Source organism: Peromyscus californicus, unplaced genomic scaffold (assembly GCF_007827085.1).
Source record: "Peromyscus californicus insignis strain IS unplaced genomic scaffold, ASM782708v3 Scaffold_9__1_contigs__length_137607984, whole genome shotgun sequence".
NCBI lineage: Eukaryota > Metazoa > Chordata > Mammalia > Rodentia > Cricetidae > Peromyscus > Peromyscus californicus.
In genome coordinates this window covers 9,970,222-9,987,293 of record NW_026294617.1, presented here as the reverse complement: position 1 = coordinate 9,987,293, position 17,072 = coordinate 9,970,222, and the positions used below count along the sequence as shown (strand labels likewise).

General features: G+C 42.3%; 1 pseudogene; it reads right to left on the bottom strand.

Moving 5' to 3' along the window:
• Nucleotides 1–1,165, bottom strand: LOC128105900 (heat shock cognate 71 kDa protein-like; annotated as a pseudogene).
• Between the last annotated feature and the right edge of the window lie 15,907 nt (nt 1,166–17,072).

Below are 17,072 nucleotides of genomic sequence, written 5' to 3'. Positions count from 1 at the left end.
TCAAAAACAACAAATGACCTCCTGGACAGCTGCACTGTAAGCAACAGCTTCATCAGGGCTAATGCTCATAGTCGGTTCTTTTACACTGAAGCAGTCTTGCAGAGGCTTCTGAATCTTAGGGATTCTGATAGAACCACCCACCAGGACAATATCATGGATCTTTGACTTGTCTAGTTTGGCACCTTGAAGGCCTTTTCTACAGGATCCATGGTGCCATGGAGTAGGTTCAAAGTCAATTCTTCAAACCCAGCTTGGGTAATGGAGGTATAGAAGTCAATTCCCTCACAGAGAGACTCAACCTCAGTACTGGCCTGGGTGCTGGAGAAGAGGGTACACTTAGCCATGCACAAGCAGTGTATAGATCTCTGATCTCACTGATCTCTGATCTCACTGATGTCCTTCTTGTTCTTCTGTTTAAACTCAGCAATAAAATGGTTGACCATTTTGTTGTCAGTCTTCTCCACTCAAGTATATATTTCCATCTGTAAATTTGACTTCAAACATTCCATTGTTAACAGTGAGGACTGACACATCAAACATACCACCCCCAAAGGAAAGGCCAGCACATTCTTCTCAGCTCCAACCTTCCTGTTGGAGCTACAATCAATAGCAGCAGCAGCCGGTTCATTGATAATTCTAAGCACATTAAGGCCAGCAGTAGTTCATCATCTTTAATTGTCCATCATTGAGAGTCACTGAAGTCAGCCTGCATGGTGACTACAGCCGTGGTAACAGGCTTCCCAGGATAGGTTTCTGTGATTTCCTTTATCTTTGTGATCTTTGTCAGAACCAGAGAGGACACCTCCTCCGGAAAGAAACACCTTGTCTCCCCTTTGTACTCTACTTGGACCTTGGGCCTGCTTGCATCATTCACCATCATAAAAGGCCAATACTTTATGTCAGACTGAATAGCAGCAGCATCAAACCTACATTCAATCAGACATTTGACATCAAAAACTGTGTTGGGGGGGGTTCATTGAAACCTTATTTTTCACAGCACCCTCAGTTAATAATTATCTGTAAAAGCAATCACATTTGGTATAATTCAGTTACTCTGGCCATTGGCAATTATTTCCATCTTTCTCTGCTGGAAGACACCCACACAGGAGCAGGTGGTGCCATGATCCATGGCAACTGCAGGTCCCTCAGACACAGTTCCTTGCATGTAGGCCTAGCTGTGCTGGTGATGAGACCATACACATCCCCAGAAGCTGTCACCATGTTTAATGAGCCCTGACAATATTTTGAAAGCTACATGCATGTAACATGACTTTGGAGAGGTCTCTATAATATTCTCACTATTATAATCCCTGTTCTAGGAATGTGTATTCAAAATGGCTGAAATGCAACGAAACAGGGAATGGGAAACCCAAGGCTTCACTGAAGGGAAGCTGCTCGTTAATCAGTATCATGTTTGTGTGTGTGCACCGTAGTATTCTACAGTGCAACGACTTTTCTTCTGAACTTCGTATAGCAGGGTGGGAACTGAGCAAACAAGAGCACATTTAAAAGGGAGGGTGGAGACCCCTGTGAACAAAGGAGGAGTTTGTGGGCACCTCAGCTGGGAGAGACGTCCCCTTGACTAGTTTCCTAGTTGTCTTTGCTGACTTCTCAATCTGGGGTTGATTCACCTGGAGCCTCCCTTGTGGTGGCGGTCTGTCTGTGGTTTCCGGAAAAGCTATTCTCTCAAGTGCATCTGTTTATGTGTTGCCTTTATTTACTCATCCTATGTGGCCAATTTTATTCAGCTCTCTATTCAAGTGCCACCAAAACAGACTCCTTTAGTCCAGATCCATGTTTTCAGCAGCCCATCCACCATGCCCCATGTCCTTGGCTTGCTTTATCCTTCCTCTCACAATTAAATGTAATTAACCTGTAATTAAAGTTGCATTAGGTTCTTTGTTTATGTAAGGTCCCGTTTAATGGAGCAATGGTTGTCATACAGTAGGCACTCCACAAATGTTTGCTGGTGGTTCAGTGGTTAAGAGCACTTGATACTCTTAAAGAGAACCAGGTTCAGCTCCAGCACCCTCATGATGGTTCAGAACTGTCTTAGTTAGGGTTTCTATTGCTGTGACAAGACACCATGACCATGGCAACTTATAAAGAAAAATATTTAATTTGAGTTGGCTTACAGTTCAGAGGTTTAGGCTGTTATCGTCATGGCAGGTAGCATGGCAGCAGGCAGGCAGACATGGTGCTGGAGAAGGAGCTGAGAGTTCTACATCTGGATCTGCAGGCAGCAGTGAGAGAACTGACCTGAGCTTCTGAGACATCACAAGCCCACCCTGACAGTGACACACTTCCTCCAACAAGGCCACTCCTACCCCAATAAGGCCACACCTCCTGACAAGAATTTGGATGAAATGATTAGATCAGGGAGTAGTGATGCCCACCTGTAACTCCAGCTGCTCGGGAGACTGAGGCAGGAGGATCACTTGAACACAAGAGTTTGAGGTAAGTCTGGGCACCATTGTAAGACCCTATCTCAAAAAAGTCAATCTGTGAGAAGAATGTAGGAGCTGGAAGAAGGGGAGAAGAGCTGGGAAAGACATCTTCTATTAGTCAGGATCCCACAGCGGCTCTGACACAGGTACAGGTCAGCAATAAGAAGGGCCAATCAGGCGTCAGAAGAGGATGGAGGAGGGGCGAAAGGACCCTACCACTCACTGCTGAACTTTCTGCTATTAATAGATTCAGGGCGGTGGTTGCTCCTTTCACTAGTGTGTCTGCTGGTGACCTCACCAGGCTCTAGGGCACGCTTCTCACCCAAGGGTCACACAGATGGTCAGGGATAAACAGAAAGGGCCACAAAACCAAACCAAAGGTCACGAATCTGTGACAAGGACTGAGAGGAGTGAGAGGGTTACCATAGGGATGAAGGAAAGGGGGAGGGGTTATGATAGGGATGAAGGAAAGGGGGAGGGGTTATGATAGGAATGAAGGAAAGGGGGAGGGGTTATGACAGGAATGAAGGAAAGGGGGAGGGGTTATGATAGGAATGAAGGAAAGGGGGAGGGGTTTATGACAGGAATGAAGGAAAGGGGGAGGGGTTATGACAGGAATGAAGGAAGGGGGAGGGGTTATGATAGAGATGAAGGAAAGGGGGAGGGGTTATGACAGGAATGAAGGAAGGGGGAGGGGTTATGATAGAGATGAAGGAAAGGGGGAGGGGTTTATGACAGGAATGAAGGAAGGGGGAGGGGTTATGATAGGAATGAAGGAAAGGGGGAGGGGGTTATGATAGGGATGCGAAGGAACTAAACGAGGGTGGAATCAAGATTGATCAGAATGCATTTTTTACTTGCATAAAATCTCCAAGTAATAAAATTTACTTTAAAAAAAGGAAAAATCATTTGTGTCTTAATGAGAAGTCATTAAGGAGTCTCGGTGAGCCTTCTGTGGTATGATATCGTCTTTTAAAATATAAAATAAAAATATAAACTGCCGGGCGGTGGTGGCACACGCCTTTAATCCCAGCACTCGGGAGGCAGAGCCAGGCGGATCTCTGTGAGTTCGAGGCCAGCCTGGGCTACCAAGTGAGTCCCAGGAAAGGCGCAAAGCTGCACAGAGAAACCCTGTCTCGAAAAACCAAAAAAAAAATATATATATATATATAAACTAAAGCATTTAATCAAGTAATAAGTACATGCCACAGAGACTAACGTGAATGTTGTTTTAATCTACTCTAGCAAAGAAAATTATTCTAAAAAATAAAGAAGTATTGGGAGCTGGAGAGATGGCTCAGTGGTTAAAAGCACTGCTGTGCTTGTAGAGGACCTCTTCCGTCCTGTGGACAGCACATGGACAGCTCATGTGCACACACATACATGCAGGCAGTATGCCCAAACACAGAAAAGGACAAACCTTAAAAAAACAAAGATAATGAACAAGCAGCAGACTGAGTTCGCCAGTGTCCAGCTTGGACACTGGCCAGCAGCAGCCCCCAGAAGGGGGGCTTTCTTCCTCATTTCACCCAGGGTCGAGTTGAATGTGGCCTTTCTGAAAGAGACGGCTTCCTGATGCTTTCTGTTTTCAAGGATTTCTGAGAGGAAACAGACCATCAAGCCTGTAAAACATGTTTACCTTCTCTCAACCTTTCTCTTCTGTTTTCACTGTTGTTAATAATTAATATAAAAATAAGAAAGGTATATGACCCAGGATCCGGGAACCAATAGGTGGGTATCAGATACAAACCCAAACAGATTTGAATGTGCAACTCTGCCCTACTTTATTGTGTGACACGTAGATCTGTAAACACCACCGTGGCTAGGAAGTCAAGTGTGTCAACACATTTTACACGACTGATCTGATTACAGTTTCCTTGTAAAAACTGTTGGTGCAGAAGGCTTCCCCACACCTCTAAGTAGGGCTGGTCACTTGCAAAGCTGTCCCTAGGGTGACCTACCCTTTTCTCCTTGTCTACGGTTCCTTTTGTCCTTGTCTGTCACACTGTCTCCATCCTTGTCCTGCACCACCACCCCTTGGAAAACATTCGGGTAGTAATGAATTAATTCATTTTTGACCATTTTTTAAACTTCCACGAGACAATTGCTGTTCTAGACAAATGAGGTTCAGTGATGAACAAGACACAACTCTTCTTCTCGGCGAACTCTAAACCTTCACATCCATGATTACATGGGACCAGGCTATCAAGAAGGGGAGACAGAGAAAAGGAACTTGCAGGGGAGCTTAGCCTTCCTTAAAGACAGGTTCTGCACAGTGAGCAACAGTGCCTGGGTGTTAACTACAAAGCGGAGATCAATAAAGCTGGAGAAAAGGGAGAGACAGGTGTATTGGGCGACGATGAAGTGGAGACATAAACCTGAAAAGCAAAACAGTGACATTCTAAAATATCTCAGATAAGCTTGGATTTTTTTGTTTAGGTGTCTGTATCAAAGGAGAAAAAAAATCCCGAAGAATATCTGTGTGGGTGTAGATGTCTTTATGTCTCTGCCTGCCTAGTGTTGGGGTTAAAAGGTGTGTACAGCCCACCCCACCCCTACCTGTTAAGTGTCCTTTAAAAACACTCTGTGGTTCTTTCCCTGTAAAAGAGCTTTTCTGTGATATTATGTTCCAGAATGGCCCAAGGAGCAGTTTACATAGGGATCTCTCTAAACTGACCTTAGAGAGTCTGTCTGGAGGAAGGCCACTGCCCTGTGCTCACAGAGGGCTGTTTTGAGAGTCACAACTAGACCCCCCCCCTTCTTTTTAAAAACAAGGTGTCACTGTGTAGCTCTGGATGCCCTCAAACTCAGAAATACCCACTGCCCATCTCCTGAATGGTGGGATTAAAGGTATGCACCACTGCACCTGGCGCTTCCTTTTTCCTGTTTAGGTTAGAGCAGCCTTTAGCCTGATATACCCAGAAACAGCCATGGAAGCAGGCAATTGCTCCCGACCACGGCTCTACAACCTCACAGCCCACCAGAGTCCCGTGGGTTAGGTAAGAAACAGGCAGGAAGGACTTTCAGAGACCGATTCCTAAATCCAGCCACAGCCTCTGCACTACAATCTCCCTGTCCACATCTTCCCCCCGGGGTTTTCCAGTCCTAAGGCTTACCTCCAAGCTCATCTTCATGGGTTTCACCTTTGGAGGATTTATGCAGGGCTGCTTTCTGGAGAGCTGGCTCAGAAAATGGTTTCAGTTTTTTCTCTTCCTAAACTCCCCAGGTCTTTAGGGAAATTGCCAGATGGTGGAACCAGGGCTCGGCCATTTGATCAAATGGACCCCACCCAGTTGAGGAGGCTTGCCAGGCTGTCCCAGGATGGAAACACACCTAGGAGCAGAGGGCCAGGGAAGGCCAGCGAACAGGAGAGGAAATCAAAGGACAGAAGAGCCAGACTCAACAGCTGGGAGGCCAGCAAGGCATTGAGGAAGGAGGCCCGTGAACACGGGAGGAGCTGTGGGGCCAAGCAGGCAAGCAGCTGCTGTGTCTTAGCACACCGCCCTGGAGCGGCAAGTCGCCGCACTCACACCTTTTTTTTTTTTTTTTTTTTTTAAACAAAAATGTGTCTGGGAAAACTCATGGCTGTGTTTTCACTTTCAACTTGACAGTGCTGATTCAGTAGTTACTTTCAATGTCTAATATGTTGTTGGCAGGTTAAGATTATTTTCCATGAAATCCCAAAAAGAATTAATATTTGATATATTTCCCTTGTATAGGATGTTTGTATCTCATTACTTTTGAAAAGATAAGGAGTAATTTTCCTTGCTGTCTTTTCTTTACATTTGGACTTAACATATTACGTAATTTTGGGGGGAGAGGGCTTCTAAGGGCTTGTTTTGACCCAGTATTTCAAAGAGCATTGTGTTTTCATTGTTGCTTATCAAATAGAAATTCATTTTTCCCCTCTTCAAAACATATTCTATTAAAAAGAAAGTAAATCTAGTTGCCTGTAAGGACATGGTGAGCCTTGAGAATATTCTGCCAAGGAGAAAACCAGTCACAGCAAGACAGATGCTTTATGTGGCAGCTTACATCAAGTTTCTAAAAGAGTCAAATCCATGCAAACAGGAGGCTCTGTCTATCAGGAACCAAATAGCAGGATCGTGGTGAGGAAAGAGATGTCAGTGTGGAGGCTCAGGTCAGCAAAATGGGCACAACAGTCTGAATATACTTAACACCATTGAGCTGTACACTTGAAATGCTCACTATGGTAGATTAGGTTGTTTCCATTGTCCACCCATCAGCTGACAGACATGTTGGCTATTTCCACTTCCTGGCTCTCACGAGTAAAGCAGCAATGAACGTGGATGAGTGAGCATCTCTGTGGTAATGGAGTCCCTGGGTTGGGACTCTCCACACTAACTGCCACAGTGGCTGCAATCATTGGCACTCCCACCAACAGTGAATAAGGATTCCCCTCTCCCCACATCCACACCAGCATGGTGTCATTTGTTTTCTGACTGGGGTAAAATGAAATCTCAAGGTAGTTTTAATCTGCATTTTTCCTGATAGATAATGATGTTGAACATTTTAAGAAATGTCTCTTAGCCATTTGTAATTCTTCTTCTGAGTGCTCACCATTCACTTCTTAGCTCACTTTTAAAGTGGGTTGCTTATTTTCTTGATGTTTAGTTTTTATACAACGTGATTTTATTCAGCAATAAAGAAAACGAAATGATGAAAATTGCAGGCAAATGGATGGAGCTGGAACTAACCATTCTAAGTGAGATAATGCAGACCCACCAAGACAAATGCCACATTCTCTCTGATATGTGGATCCTAGTTTTGAATCTTTAGATATGTGTGTTTAAAAAAGAGAAATTTCCTATAGACGAGGAAGAGGCAGTGATAATCAAGGTGCTGTGTTGGTTCTGGAATCTTTCCCTTTGCTGTGCTGACAGCTACCTTCCTCCTGTGTCTTTACATCCATACTGAAATCTCTGCATCTCCCCCTCTTTCTGTAAAGTCCTTTCGAATTAGGATCCTACCTTTATTGCCTCAAGACCTCAATTGATTCCCTATGAAGACTACTATACTTCTAATACAGTCACATTGGGAGGGTAGAACTTCAATATGTATGAATTTAAGGGGTACAAAGGACCTGGTGTCTACAGTGTGTCTATAGTATGTCACTATAGACACAAGTCAACCCGCAATGTGCAGCTCACAACCACAATGTGTAATTACAGCTCTAGGAGGTCTAAAGACCTCTTCCTGCCTCTGCAGATACACACACACACACACACACACACACACACACACACACACACACACATATACATACATACACACAAATGTACATAACACAAAAATTTTCAAAGTAAATATTTTTACAAAGTGAATCCTTAAGTCCAGCACACCACCATGGTGAGGAGACTCTACTTCTTGGGAAAAGGAGTATCAAAAACTTTTGTGGACATTTAAAAACTGCCCTAAAATATAATGAGGGCTAGTGTCTTAGTTAGGGTTTCTGTTGCTGTGAAGAGACACCATGACCACAGTAACTCTTATAAAGTAAAACATCTGTTTGTGGTGGTTTACAGTTTCAGAGGTTCAGTCCATGATCATCATGGCAGGGAGCACGGCAGTATGCAGGCAGACATGGTGCTGAAGGAGGAGCTGAAAGTCCTACATCTTGTAAGCAACAGGAAGTCGGCTAAGACATTGGGAGGTAGCTTGAGCATAGGAAACCTCAAAGTCTGCCCCCACAGTGACACACTTCCTCCAACAAGGCCACACCTCCTAATAGTGCCACTCCCTGTTAGATTATGGGGGCCAATTACACTCAAACTACCACAGCTTAAGGAAGTAATAAAGCAAGAAATCCACAGAGTCTGCTTAAAGGGCAAAGGAATTTATTAAGAAAGGAAAACTCACAAGACAGAACAGAGGAATTGTCACAGGGTCCTGGAAAGGTGAGGCATGGTCCCATGTTGTTCTTCTGCCTGAGACTGTCCCAGCATCCAAGTCCCATGAGGGAGCAGAGAGCAGCCTAGCATGTGCCAGGTCTTAAGAGTAGCCCCAAGTCAAGTCCCAGGTTATAGATATGTAGGAAGTTACTTGCTACCTCTCTAGAAGTGGTGCTTCAAGGCCTTCGACAGAACAGCTATCCATTACATCTCCCCCTTTTGTCTGAATAAGGAAGTTCTAACCTAATACAAAACTATACACAAAAGGAACAATTATTAAGTATTGTCCAGGAGAGAGGAAAGGTAATAACATAAAAAAATAGAAATACAACCAGCAAGAACAGCATCAAACAAGAGACACATACTAAAATCCAAAAATGTCTAGATCATAGATAAATGGCATGTTACAGAGATTACTCCAATAGCTGTCCTATCCTACCAAGAATCTAACTTTGGTATCTGAAATATTCTTACCTAAGATATGAGAGAATTATAACTGTAACTATCTAGTCTTCAACCCCATCAAAGACCTGAGAAGGAAAATAATATTACCTGAGAAAACAGGAAGGGCAAACAAGCAATTTCCAAAAAAGAGACAGCTGGCAGCCTGGACAATCACTTAAAGATTCTCAGCACCGTTGGGGCATCCATTTTGGCTACAGCCCTAGAATATCTGACAGACCATTTTCAGAAGCAGGAATTTTGAAAGACCATCTTACCCTGTCTTGGCAGAGTTCAGTAGTGGATTTTCCTTGTGTCCCGCTCATCCAGAAAGGACAGCATTCGTACTGCCAGTGGTCGAGGCAAGGGCAGTTCTTTGCCCAGCAGGCCATTATGTGGCAAGAAGAAGACAAACTTCCAAACTGAGTGTCCTAGAAGCCCAACATTCTCTCGGGATCAGATCAGTGCTGCCAGGAGCAGATGTGTGTCTCAATGTCCAGAAAAGTCTAAGTTCTTAAAACATTTTAAATGCCATATTCTGTGGTCTTTGAAGTGTTTGAAGATTACCTACCTAATTGAAATATATCTATGTATACCTAGAAAACTTAACTAACATGACTATAAGTTTGATTATCATAGATGACTAATTATTAATCTGTATTTCTTAATTATATAATTTTAAATGAGTTGCATAAACATAATACCTTAAACTAGAGTAGAAATATACACAGTATACAAAACTGACTTTAAATTTGTTTCAATAAACTAAAATCCATAGCAATGTAAAACATTTTAAACAAGATGTTGCTCTTTAAAAGTAGATTTAATAATCTACCCTTTCATTCTATCATATCTATATTCCCTTTTCTTCTTTACAAAGAGATTGCACTTATAATCAATCCACTTTAAATAAAAATAAACAATCATAAACAATATTTTGGGGAAGTTGGGCATAGCTTCCCATACTATTTCCTGTTGACTGGGGGCAATGGCAATCTTATGGGGATCCTGAGAAAATTAAGAATTATAGTTAAATCTTGGCTGTAGTAGTCTGTGAGGCTGTATCGACCTTTCGGGGGTCTTCACTGATCAAACCATATTAGCCTGGAAGCAATTCATAGGTTCTCATCTTCTGTGGAAACAAAAGCAGAACCTCTTTTCAAAAGCAACATATCCTTAGACATAAATTTTGAAGTCAAGATATCTTTAAAATTTATATATTGGTTTAACTTAGTAGGGGCTACTAAGTTAAATGTCTCTCTCTAGCTAAAAATCCCCAAAATAATATAATACACAGTATTCAGATTCTTTGTGTAATTTCCATCCTTATATGGCTTAACTTTTATATTATTTTTACTGTCTCTTTAAGGATTTTATTTTTTAAAACTACTCATTTCTTTATATAACTGTCTTTATTTATTTTTTCTCTCTCTTCTAAGCTTATATATATTTTTATATACATTGTAAACCATTTAAAGGTTTATTCCATCTGAATCTGTCTTACTGTGTATCTATAATCCTTTTCTGACCAGGAGAGATTTTAAACTGCTAAGCTGTGTGGCAACTTTGGCTGTTGACTCTACCCCATTCGGCTTTCCAACATGGTGGAGGTACGTTTACTGCCAGCTCTGGGAGCCTTGTTCACTGCCAACTCTGGGAAGTAGTGGGTCTATGCCTCCATCAAGAAGCATATGGCCCAGACCCCCCCCCCTTTTTTTTTGTCTTTACTAGCAAAAGCTAAATCCACCATGCAGTGTGCTGCATGGCTTGGAGAAGCCTCAGTGCACCACAGCAGGAATCCACCATGGTGTGCTCAAGCTTGAATGCCAGAACATCTTTGTACAGCAGCATCTCTGTACTGCGGCCCCCATGAGACGTATGAACTAGGAAGCTGCTCTTAGCTCCATTTTAGTAAGTTCTCTCAGGTTTTAGGTGGAAACTCTTGCCCTCACATTTGGGTGCCAAATGTAGATAGAAGTTTTTCTGGTCCTGCCCAGCCCCGCCGTTGGGATGAATCTCTCCCACCCGTGGTCCCACAGCTGCTTATAAAATAATCACTTGGAGGCTTATATTAATTACAAACTCTGTGGCCTATGGCTTCAGCTTCTTGCTAGCTAGCTCTTTCATCTTAAATTAACCCATTCCTATTAATCTATATGTTGCCACGTGGCTGTGGTGTTTCAGGTGTGCTGACATCTTGTTGCTCCTTGGGCAGAAGGCTCATGTCTCTCCCGACTCTTTCCTTTTTCTATGTCTCTGCTTGGATTTCTCATCTGGCTGTAATCTTTATTGCCACAGGCCAAAACAGTTTTATTTATTTTCTACATCCCACAGCAAAGTAAAACATACAAAAGGAAGACAGAGAGAAACCACACTCTATATATTTGGATTCCCTAAAACAAAAACCTAAAGCAAACACTGAAACCTATAACTCATGAAAACATTAATGAAACAAACAAAAACCCTAATAACTCACATGCTGAGCTAACACATTGTATGACTAAGAAAATTTATCTGTAATTGATAACACCAAGACATGTTTAGCTAGTAAAACTAATAAGTCTGAAAGAGAGAGAGAGAGAGAGAGAGAGAGAGAGAGAGGAGAGAGAGAGAGAGAGAGAGAGAGAGCTAAATGGCTATTGCTAAGGCAAAGGAATCCAGCCTCCATCAGATTTTCCGACAGCAGCTAATATTTATTTTAGAGAGAGGACTGTTACCAGGATTAAGGTCTGTCAGCTTGTCATACCATTGGCTAAGTCAAGAAACAATGCTGAGGGAAGGAAGGGGTAATTTTATATGAATTCAGCCCAGGGAGAAGGAATAGGAGATCTCCAGAGTCTTCAGTCTCCAGCACAGGATTGGAAATGGGCAACTGCGGATCTAAACCCAATTTTCAGACAGTTCAGAGTGTCTACTGCAAAATTTATCCAAATTAGGGCTGTCTCACATCATAGGACATGGTTTGAGCTTCCTCACCCAGGGGTTTTGAGCCCTGTACTCTGCCCCTCCCTCTTCCCTGTTCTGTCTGTCTGTCTACCTGCCTCTCATATCTCCACTCTGAGACAGCCTTTCACTTTTTCACTCACCGCATCCCCACTAAAACCTCTTACACTAACTCTGTTGTTCCTGTGTGTTCTCTTAGTAGCACGCCTTGGCAGGACCTGCTGAATGGTACCCACTTTGCCTTCTTACTCGCTAGGCTTTCCTGGCATTTGGTCTGGCCACGCTGGGATTCTACCCCCAGCAGATCTGTTCTCTTTGTTTCTGCCTGCTCTCGCATGCCCAACTGCATGAATGTCCCATCCCTGCTTTGGTTACAACATGGGAGTCAGAGCCAGACAGGGCAGCTGCTTTGTGCCCAGCACATGCCTGTTCTCCCTCACAGGGTCTGCTGATCTGGCCCTCAACAGGGTATGTACGGATCATTTGTCTGTGACTGAATCTAATTCCAAATTTTAGAGTCTGATTCTTCCTATGTTACTTTCCACATGGACACATGTGTGCTGATCTGGCTCCTGCAGCCTACTGCACCTACATGGATATCTCCTCTCCTGCTCTCTCCCCTCCCCCAGCAGCCTGGTGGAGCCACAGCTCAAGTTCTGGCTCTTTTGGCCTGCAGACCTACATGGACACCTTCCATATCTTCTGCTCCTTCCTGGCTTTTTCTCACCTTGCAGTCAGACTGCAGACCCTCTTGGAACTTATAGGAACACACTTGCACAGTGTTCCAATTTGTTTCTCTCTCTCTCTCTCTCTCTCTCTCTCTCTCTCTCTCTCTCTCTCTCTCTCCCTCCACAGAGTCAGATTTTGTTACAACAGCATGGCCTCAATACAAATCAATGGCCAAAATTGGCAAACTTGTGATTTCCAAATTCTCACAAATCCTCAACAACTGCTACTGCCACAGACAAAGGGTCTTATACCTAAACTTACTCTGCTACACTTCCAAAGCCTCTTACCTCTAAGGCTCTACTTCCTCACTCCTAAAAATCTTTTATTCCTGTGGTTTCTTGCATGCTGCTCTATACTGTAAACTCTTATTTCAGGATTTGTAAGTTGCTCATCTGGCGAGGTTTAAAATCTATATAATTTATAACAAAGTCTGTTTCCCACAGAAAGTTTTGTCTCACTGTTAGAAAAGTCCTGTCTGTTTCATATGTATGTGTGGCTCTGTGCCTGTATGTTTTCTTGTGACATGGGAGCCACACAGAATTACTTCAGGCTCAGTTGGGTGTGTGAATGTATGTGGTCACTGCATGATTGTTTCTGACTGGTCTTGCATGCCTGAGTTTACATGTTCCGTGTGTCTTTGTGATAGCTCAGCTGTTACTATTGCAACTAACTGCCTGGGCTCAGAATCTGCCTCTGGGATTTCTTCCCACTGAATCTATTGTAATGAGAAATTCATATGTCATTTGGGAATAAGTAATATTAAAGTTATTTTATGCTGTTCTACCTTATTTAAAAAAAAAAGAAAAGGGAATTGGGTATGGTTAAAAATCTGTAACAAAATGTTAACTTAAAACTTGTAATTCCAATTTGGAACTGCTCTGGGAAACAACAATTTGTGGAGTCTTTTTGTTTCTCTTTTATTGATTTCAGCCCTCAGTTTGCTATTTCTTGCCATCTACTCCTCTTGGGTGTGCTTACTTCTTTTTGTTCTAGAGCTTTCAGGTGTGCTGTTAAGTTGTTACTATGAGATCTCTCTATTTTTTTTTTTTTTTTTTTTTGGTTTTTCGAGACAGGGTTTCTCCGTAGTTTTGCGCCTTTCCTGGAACTTACTTGGTAGACCAGGCTGGCCTTGAACTCACAGAGATCCGCCTGCCTCTGCCTCCCGAGTGCTGGGATTAAAGGCGTGCACCACCACCGCCCGGCCGAGATCTCTCCATTTTTTTACGTAGCACTTAGTGCTATGAATTTTCCTGTTAGCACCACTTTCATTGTGTCTCATGAGTTTGGTTATGTTGTGTATTTATTGTCATTGAATTCTAGAAAGTCTTTAATATCTGTCCTTTTTCTGTCTGGACTCATTCAGTAGGGAGTTGTTCAGTTTCCATGAGTTTGTAAGCTTTCTCTTGTTTCTGCTGTTGATATCTAACTTTAATCCCTGGTGGTCTGATAGGATGCAGGGAGTTATTTCAATTTTCTTGTATTAAGACTTGCTTTGTGTCCCAGTATGTGAACAATTTTGGAGAAAGTTCTGTGAGATGCTGATAAGAAGATATATTCTTTTGTGTTTGGGTGGAATGTTTTGTAAATATCTGTTAGGTTCACTTGGTTTATAATGTCAGTTAGCTTCAGCCTTTCTTTGTTTAATTTTTGTCTAGATGACCTGTCCATTGATAAGAGTGGTGGTATTGAAGTCTCCCACTATCAGTCTGTGAGGATCAATGTGTGATTTAAGCTGTAGTAGTGTTTCTTTTATAAACTTGGGTGCCCTTGTATTTGGAGCATAGATGTTAAGAATTAAAATGTCCTTCTGATAGATTTTTACTTCAAAGAGTATGAAGTGTCCTTCCCGATCTCTTTTGATTAATTTTGGCTTGAAATCTATTTTGTTAGATATTAAAATGGTTGCACCAGCTTGCTTCTTAGGTCTATTTGCTTAGAATATCTTTTTCCAAACCTTTACCTTGAAGTAATGTCTATCCTTAATGTTGCAGAAGGATGGATTCTATTTTTGCATTCATTCTGTTAGCCTGTGTCTTTTTATTGGGAAATTGAGACCATTGATATTGAGAGATATCAATGACCAATAATCATTAATCCTGTTATTTTGTTGTTATTGTTGTTGTTGGTGGTGGTGATGGTTGTGTGTGTGTTTCCATTCTTTTGGTTTTGGTGGTGTGAGATTATTTCCTGTGTTTTCATGGGCATTATTAAACTCTTTGGTTTGTAGTTTTTCTTCTAGCATCTTCAGAAGGGTTGGATTTGTAGGTACATATTGTTTAAATTTGACTTTATCATGTTTTATACGCAGTCTTACTGGCTATTGTAATCTGGGGGCGGGGGGGGGGGGGGGAGCATCTATGGTGCAGCACATATCTGATCAGGCCCTTCTGACTTTTAGAATCTCCATTGAGAAGTCAGGTGTAATTCTAATAGGTCTGCCTTTATATGTTATTTGGTCTTTTTCCTTTGCAACTTTTAATATTCTTTATTCTGTATGTTTAATGTTTTGATTATTATGTAGAGAGGAGACTTCCTTTTTTATCCAATTTATTTGTTGTTCTGTATGTTTCTTTTATCTTTATAGGCATCTCCTTATTTAGGTTAAGAAAATTTTCCTCTATGATTTTTTTGAAAATATTTTCTGGGCCTTTGAGTTGGGAATCCTCTCCTTCTATTCCTATTTTTCTTAGGTTTTGTCTTTTCATAATGTCCTAGGTTTATATTTGTATTTTTATATATATATATATATATATATATATATATATATATATATATATATATATTTGTGTCAGTAATTTTTTAGATTTAAAATCTTCTTTGATGTATATATTTCTTCTATCTTTTTTTATATTTATTTATTTATTATGTATACAGAAGAGGGCGCCAGATCTCATTACAGATAGTTGTGAGCCACCATGTGGGTGCTGGGAATTGAACTCAGGACCTCTGGAAGAGCAGCTGGTGCTCTTAACCTCTGAGCCATCTCTCCACCCTCTTCTGTTATATCTTTAAGGCCTGAGCTTCTCTCTTCCATCCCTTGTATTCTGTTGGTGATGATTATGTCTGTAGTTCCTGCTCACTTACCTCGATTTTCCATCTCCAGGATTCCTTCAGCTTGTATTATCTTTATTTCTTCTATTTCCATTTTTAGGTCTTGAACTGTTTTATTCATTTCCTTCCACTGTTTGTCTTTTCTTGGCTTTCTTTAAGAGATTTGCTTATTTCCTCTAATTGTTTGTCTTTTCCTTGAATACTTTAAGAGATTTATTCACTTCTTCTATAAGGACCTCTATCATCTTCAGAAAGTTGGTTTCAAGGCCTTTTTCCTTGTGTTTTAACTGTGTTGGAATATTCTAGGCTTGCTGTAGTAGGATGGCTGAGCTCTGATTGTGACATATTGCCCTGCTATTGACTGTGTTCTTACACTGGCATCTAGACATCTGGGTTTGGGGTGATTATAGGTCTAGGTGCTGATTTCTGGGTTTGTCTTTGTTGGATGTGTGTTTTTCTCCTTGGTTTCTGTTTCTTCTCTTGTCTTCTGGCCTGTGTGGTCTGTGGCTGAGCAGGGGGTCTCTCCATGATTTGGGGGCTGAACTTCTGGTTGCTGGCATGGTCTTTTGTCAAGCAGAGAGTCTCTGCCCAAGTTGAGGGCATGAGTTCTGGTGGCCTGCGTGGCCTCTGACCCAGCAGGGCATCTCTGCCTGAGTTGGAGGCTGGTACATGGTGATGAGGAGGGAAGGAGAATTAGGGCTAGTGTTGGGGTGGGGCACAGAGATAGCAGCAGAGGTCTTTGGGCAGGTGGCCCACTTGGAGTTCTGGTGACCTGTGTGGCCTCTGGTACAGGAGGGAGTCTGCCTAGGATATGGAGATGAGATGGGGGAGAGGGACTGGGGGTAGTGTTGGAAGGGGGACACCAAGAGAGTGGAGGATGTCCCTGGATGGTAGTCTACCTGGTCTTCTAGCAGGCATGGCTTGTGTTTGGACTTAGTATGTCTCTTGGAGTTGGAGGCTGGGACCCAGCCACAACAGAGGGAGGGAAACTAAGGACTGGGTTTGTTAGAAACTGGTATTCTGGCAGGAATGGCCTGTGGTTGGGCAGCAGGTGTCTCCAAGTGATTTAATTAAGCAAAAAATTCCTCACAAGTATACGTAGCCACTTGAGTCTTAGTAAATTCCAGATGTAGTTAAGTTGACAACCAAGAATAGCCACTGCTGTGGGATGGTCTGTATGTCAAGTGTGTTGTTGATTGGTCAATAAATAAATCACTGATTGGCCATTGGCTAGGCAGGAAGTATAGGTGGGACAAGGAGGAGAATAAAGCTGGGAAGTGGAAGGCTGAGTGAGGGAGACACTGCCAGCCGCCATGATGAGAAACAGCATATGAAGATGCCAGTAAGCCACGAGCCACATGGCAAGGTATAGATTTATGGAAATGGATTAATTTAAGCTGTAAGAACAGTTAGCAAAAAGCCTGCCAGGGTCATACAGTTGTAACCAATATAAGTCTCTGTGTTTACTTGGTTGGGTCTGAGCGTCTGTGGTGGTATTTTACTTGTACTGAAATGTGATTTTAATTGTATGTTAATAAATAAAGTTGTC